The sequence below is a fragment of the Symphodus melops genome (genome assembly GCF_947650265.1).
Source record: "Symphodus melops genome assembly, chromosome: 1".
NCBI lineage: Eukaryota > Metazoa > Chordata > Actinopteri > Labriformes > Labridae > Symphodus > Symphodus melops.
In genome coordinates this window covers 3,982,216-3,988,671 of record NC_136691.1, presented here as the reverse complement: position 1 = coordinate 3,988,671, position 6,456 = coordinate 3,982,216, and positions in this window count along the sequence as shown.

The window sequence follows — 6,456 nt, the reverse complement described above, 5'->3', positions numbered from 1 at the left end:
GAAATAAAAATAAAAATGTTTTACTTCAAACCGGAGCCTCTTTGGCTGAGCAATCAGTGGTACTAATTAGAAGAGGATGTTGTTTGCAGATTTCAAACAATACTTCAGCTCAGCAAGGACAGCCGCTTCATTGGCTCATGAGAGATGTTGTGAGCTTGCTGATGAAATGCCCTCAATTAAAGGCTTTCACACTTGAACAAATCTTCTTCATGCCAGAGAACAGCTATGTGTTTTCTTGCTCATTCACAAAACAGTTAAAGGGTTAATAGTGTTTGCTATTGTTTAATCAGATATCTCCCCTCTTCAAATCTATGCACATCCATCAGACATTCACCTTAGTTACATTGTTCATGTGTTGGACAGCTGAATACTGAAGGACACTATCTCAGATCCTTGAAATGATTGCAGGCGGGTGATTATTCCGGTGTCTTTTCACACATTTATATTTATTATCTACAACACATAAAGTTATTTTACTTTGCGATGCGGTCTACTGAGGCTGCAAATGATGTTAATTAACATCAGAGAAGCAGCGTTAGGCTGCTAATGACGATGAAGGTTATGTTTTTTTTTCACACCGTAGTTGTAAGCAAGTCTGAATATTTGTATTCAGAACAAGGCAGCAGGAACTCTATTTCTGATTGAAGGTACAGTAATTCAATATTCAATTTTGTGCTGAGTGCACACAAACACACACATAGGATCCTTTGAGGGTGACAACAAAGAGCAACAGGGGAATTTAATCAGTGTTTAAATGAAAAAGAATTGGACTGTCATCGCAGCATCATTTGGATTGTAAACTGTGTCTTTTCAGTGCCCCAAGGTGTGTGTGTGTGTGTGTGTGTGTGTGTGTGTGTGTGTGTGTGTGTGTGTGTGTACCTCTGATGAGAGAGGGTCCTCTCCATTGTTGTCCCACAGTTTTCAATTTGAGGGTCATTTGTTTGCATTATCCAGTTTATGGCAGGCGGGGAGGGAGAATGCCACTGTTGTATCTGATTCTAATTATTTAGCAGCTGTAAAACACTTGTCGCTGCCTCTCTGCTTTGCCTCAGCCTCATTTGTCAGACGTCGCCTTTTTGTTCCTGGCTTCATTCCAATCTCTTTTTCTAACCAATAGATTTGGCCATTTAAAGGACTAGTCCAAGATTTTTTTTTTTTTGTAAGATTGTTTCTGTGTTTATTTACATACAGTAGGATGAGAGGATTAGTAATAATTTTATGCATGCTTAAAAAAATATATTTGCACTTCTGACCAATGCTTTGCACCAACCATGGTATTATAACTTAGATAAAACATGTAGCATCTGGGGCATGGATATGAGCTAGTTGGAACCTTACCTATCTCCTACAGTAAGGTGTGTTCCCACAAACACAAATTCCTGAAAATGTCATGAAATTTTGTCGGGTGAGCTGTAAGTGTGAACGCATTTTGGCTTCTTTTTTTTTCAGTCAAAGTATTTTTCCAGACACCTGGTAAATAAATATTCCCCTCAAAGGAGCAAGCGAGGGAGATACGCTGCATGTGTTGCTGCAGCAGCCATAGACTGTAAATATCAATGGACAAAGCCTGAGTGAGGTCACTCATCAGTTATGGCAGGAGGCTTTGGAAGCCCCATGCAGGCATGCAGAAAATGCTCGACCTATACTTTTAGTCAACCTAATGACAGACTGAGAACTAGAGCTGAGGCGGGTTGTAGCACTCTGGTGCCTTTACAGCCAGCCTCAAGTAGACACTCGACAAACTGCTGGATTTTGCACTTTTGCTTAATTTGGCTGCAACTTAAAGGCAGAGGACCCGAGTGATGTCATTTATTACCTTTTTTAAAAGGTGACTCATTACCGGGGCATAAGTTTGCAACCATGCCCGTGTTTGTCCGTTATTATTGACCTCGGCCTCCGAGGGTTTTCTGTGCAAACAAGGATCAACATAATGCACCTAATGAAGCTTTGTCCTCTTGTAAGTATCTTCTCCACCACTTACATGCTGATATTGTGAATCTGTCAAATAACGAGATAGAAGCAGAACGGCAGAAAACGTTGCAGTGTTGTTTACCATTTCTGCATCGTCCTCTCGAGTTTCCTCCTGAGAACAACAACATTCAACACCTTAAGGATAATAAAGAAGTTTAAAATCTTCAAACTTATTACTTACTATGAAGTCTTCAAGAGACTAAACTTGGACTTGTGAACAAAACTTTTAAAAAAGTGATTTGTGAACAGCTGGGAGAGGCCCAGGACACACTTAGAGAACTATACGTTGGGACAACTTGCGTTTTTACGAGGAGTGCTGGAGGACGACACTAGAACGACATCATTATCATGCTCGACCTTCACAGACCACCGAGGGTCCAGCTCGGCCCCAAAACAGACACAGCCACTTCATGCCTCACCAAATTATAAAGAAACAACACCATTGACAGTCACAGGGACAGATGCCACCTCTCTCCGTCCAACCATCTCTGTCTCTTTCGTTCCCCTTTTCAGAAATTAATCAGGCGACGTGTACTCTGGAAATGAGGTGACATTTTCCTATAATGAGAACGATGGGTGGAAGGGAAGGAATCACTGCGTTTCAGGGACCTGCCATAGACAGAGATTGACATTTTCCATTACAGAGTCAAAATGTACATGTGTTGCTCCGTCTGAGTCGCTGTGTTTGCGTGTGAGTGTGTGAGTGTGTGCGGTTTAAGGTTCGTTTTGGCAGCAGACGGCAGGGAGGTCATCCATCTTGTTACGGCCATATCCCAAAGTCTATGTGCGTGTGCTTAAGTGTGTATATGTCTAGGGGTGTTGGCGTAAATGTGTGGCACCTGTGTGTGTGTGTGTGTGTGTGTGTGTGTGTTTCAGGAGTGGTAGTGAGGTAAAAAAGCATGATTTATGGGAGGGAGTGGTGCTGGAAAGCTCTAGGTACAGCGATGCCTGTAAATCCTGATAAAAAACCTGGATAGAAGCAATTTAATGCCATCAATCTTCCTACCTAGGGGCTGTGATATATTGGCAGGTAGAAAGTAGTGTGTGTGTGTGTGTGTGAGAGAGAGAGAGAGAGAGGGTGTGTGTGTGAAGGAATTAAAGAGGTGAGGCAAACTCGATTCTCAGGTAGACAAAGCTGCTTTTAACAGCTCGTCAAAATGTTATTTGTAGCTTCTTTCTCGACCTTCTTAACCAAACAGTCTGGAGTCGGAGCTGACGTTTTTTTCGGGAGTGACGCAGGTCACAGGATTCCCGTGGTATTCCCACAGGACGGGAATGGATTTCACTAATTTGGTGATGGGGGGTAAAAAAGCATACGGGGGCCAACGGCCAGTTTGATTTAAGTGAATAAATGAAGGTAATTATTTCTATCAGTGTTTGTGTCTGTTTGCTGGTTATACGGGACATTTCACATGCATGTCATTTGGGCCAGATGGTTTCGTCAGCTCGTTGGTACTCGTACATCCTGACTCCTGTTGTAACTTCATGCACTGCCGGTGCTTCAGTTCATTAGCTCGTGTAGCTAACCCTTTCTTGTGCTTGCTGCCTCGGATTGTGTTCGACCTGCGTAATCCTCCGAGCCCTGCCCGGTCTGCTCGCCCGCTCACCTGCCTGTCTGTGTTCGTGAGGCGCTGTCTCATATCTGAACATTGCCATGTGGAAAACACGAGGGCGCCAACAGGAAAGGAAACACGCGGAGGATTGCACTCACGGGGACACTCGAGCATGCTTGCACTGAAGCTAAACTGATGATTCACTCCCTCATCCCTGCACGTCTATATTGTGTTTTAAAATAAATAGTCACTTGATTGTTAGTACCTGTGTTCTTGTCGGGCTTTTGGGTCCAGAGCTGTTTACAAACCTAAAAAAAAATGGCTGATCATCTTGTTAGATACTCTTAGACATGCAGTTGTTTTGTGTCATCATCGTAGGCATTTTTACATGTAGCAGTTTAATCATTGTTTTCCAACAGTTTGATGTTTCTAACATCAGGAAACAGAAGCGTCCATGTACGTATGTAGCATAAATACAGCGTGTGTCTTTTCTATGACCGAGCTATAAATCCAGGGCCTAATCAGGCGTTTAGCGGGGGCTGAAGGATCACTGAAAGTGAAAACAGCCTTGTGTTGCCGAGTCCCCCGAGGCTGATGGGACTTTACATTCACTTGCCCACAGGTTAATAAGAGTGTGATTTATAGCACGACGGGGCTCCATCTATCTACACAGGGCCGGTGTCACCACGCCGCTCTGCTGTTCTGCAGTAAATGTCACTAAATGCATCAGCAGCATCTCAAACAAAAAGCGCCACGTTAGACTCCTCGCAGCACAGACTCGATAAAAACAAACACTTTATCTTATTTATCATGAAATCAGCCGACGAGTGCAACGTTTTATTTCTCAATATTTCAGAATTTACAAATAGCGATTAAGTCTTAATGTATGTATGGAGCACATTTAAAACACATATATTCATTACATTCATCACAGCTGGTACACATACTGTATGGAGGATGTTTGACGAAGAGCAATATTTAATGTTAAGTATGGGGGGTGAGTGTAATTATATATCCTTTATTAATCCCTGAGGGATATTCTGGTTTACACTGGTTATTTAAAGAACACAAACATGCACAAACATGATCTGTTAACATGCATTAATGGAGAGATGACGCTATGCAGGGAGCGCCACAGAGCGGGAGTACATCAGAGCCTTGCACAAGGGCACTTCGACAGAGCTCAAGAAGTTGGTCTGCCACCTCTCCACCTACCTGACCAACTTCCATATTCCTTTCCGCATCAGGCCTGCGACCCTCCGATTCCCAACCCAGGTCCCTGCGAACTGAGCTACTGCCGCCCGCACATCATAAAAAAATAAATAAATGTATATTAATGTTTTTGTTTTGATCCAGTCGAGCTGCGGGGTTTCGCTCTGGTTTGCTGCAGCAGTGTTTTTGTGAAGACGAGGTTGCATCGACAGCGTTATCTTTCTGTATGACAGAGCTGAGAGGAGAGGCCTTGAGAGATGATTTAATTTACCTCCTCAGGCACTAAATCACACTCAGTAAGAGTATCTGCTCCACACACACACACACACACACATACACACACTCACATTGACAAACAGTAGATCAAACCATGATTCTGTCTTCCCCGCTGTGTTGCTGATTTGGAAAGTTCACACTTGTCTCATCTATCTCTCTCTTACCTTATAGGAGGTGGTATGATACCTTGTTCTGTTACAGTTACACCTGTAAATACCCCTAAATATCTTTAAATGTTCTTACACCACATCAACAACGACAGCAGTAAAAATATTGTGATGGGTCTGTAACTTGTGACTGTAATGCAGCATATGTAAGAAATAAGAATATTGCTTTACCAACTCTGACCACAGGGGCCGCCAAAAATGACACAAATCAATTCTCCTTGAACTTGAATTTTTTTTTTTTTTTTTTAACCACACTACTGGATCAGAACATGATTATTTATTTCCATAATTAAAATGGGGTTTTTTTGGTCTTCTATTTAGATTACACACCCTGGCTATGGCGGCTGCAGTCCTGACAATCAGAATTGCCCCCCAGTTACAAATAAAGTTTTTTGAATCGAATTGAATAACACACCCATGAAAAGTAGATTTTAATCACATTTGTTAGTTAGCTTCTATAGTATATTAATATAACTTTATTTAGCACAGTTTTATGTAGATACTACTTCCTTAAGTTGAACCTGTAGTTCGTGTTTGACTCTTTGCTGGTCCTGATTTTCTGATGTTTATTAAACGTTCATAATGTCAACGTTGGTTAAGGGAAAAAAAAAAAAAAAAAAAAAAAGGTTTTCTTTTTGTTCTTTTTTTTCAGGCATAAAGTGTCAACTGGAAACATTTTTGTCCTGTGATGGGCTTTTTGCTCTCCAAATGACATCAGTCCAACTCACCGCCAACTATAAGCCCAGCGTCCACACTCCTCATGACAGATAGATTAAGGTTTTGACAGCCTAAAGCCTTCAGAGCTCACACTTGGACACGTTCTGCGGTGAACTTTTACTCAGCCACTCTCTCGGTCGTCTCTCACTGAGAATGGCAGATTGACAACAGGTATGTTTTTTCTCAACTAAGCCCACCTGCCTGTCTCAGTGCACAACACAAAACCTAGGAAACAGGCAAGGAGTTAAATTCTTTAGAATTTGACAATCAGGCTTTTAGAAATTTCCTCCAAAAAAAAAAAACGTGTATCCAGTTATTTGAAGTACATTAGCTTATACATGCTACAGTCGCAATGTGCACTGCCTTGTTACAGCTGGCTTGTCCTCCGTATTTTATATGAATTGAAATGCAATTTATTCATATGCACATTCTTTAAAACTCTTGCAGACGTTGGTGTTCAGCTTGAGGATATTATGGACAAGTGACCAACACAATCATGTTTCCCGGTCCTCTCAGAGCGGTGCAGGAGTGTTAGGAAGCCTCTCCTCTCCTCTGCTCTG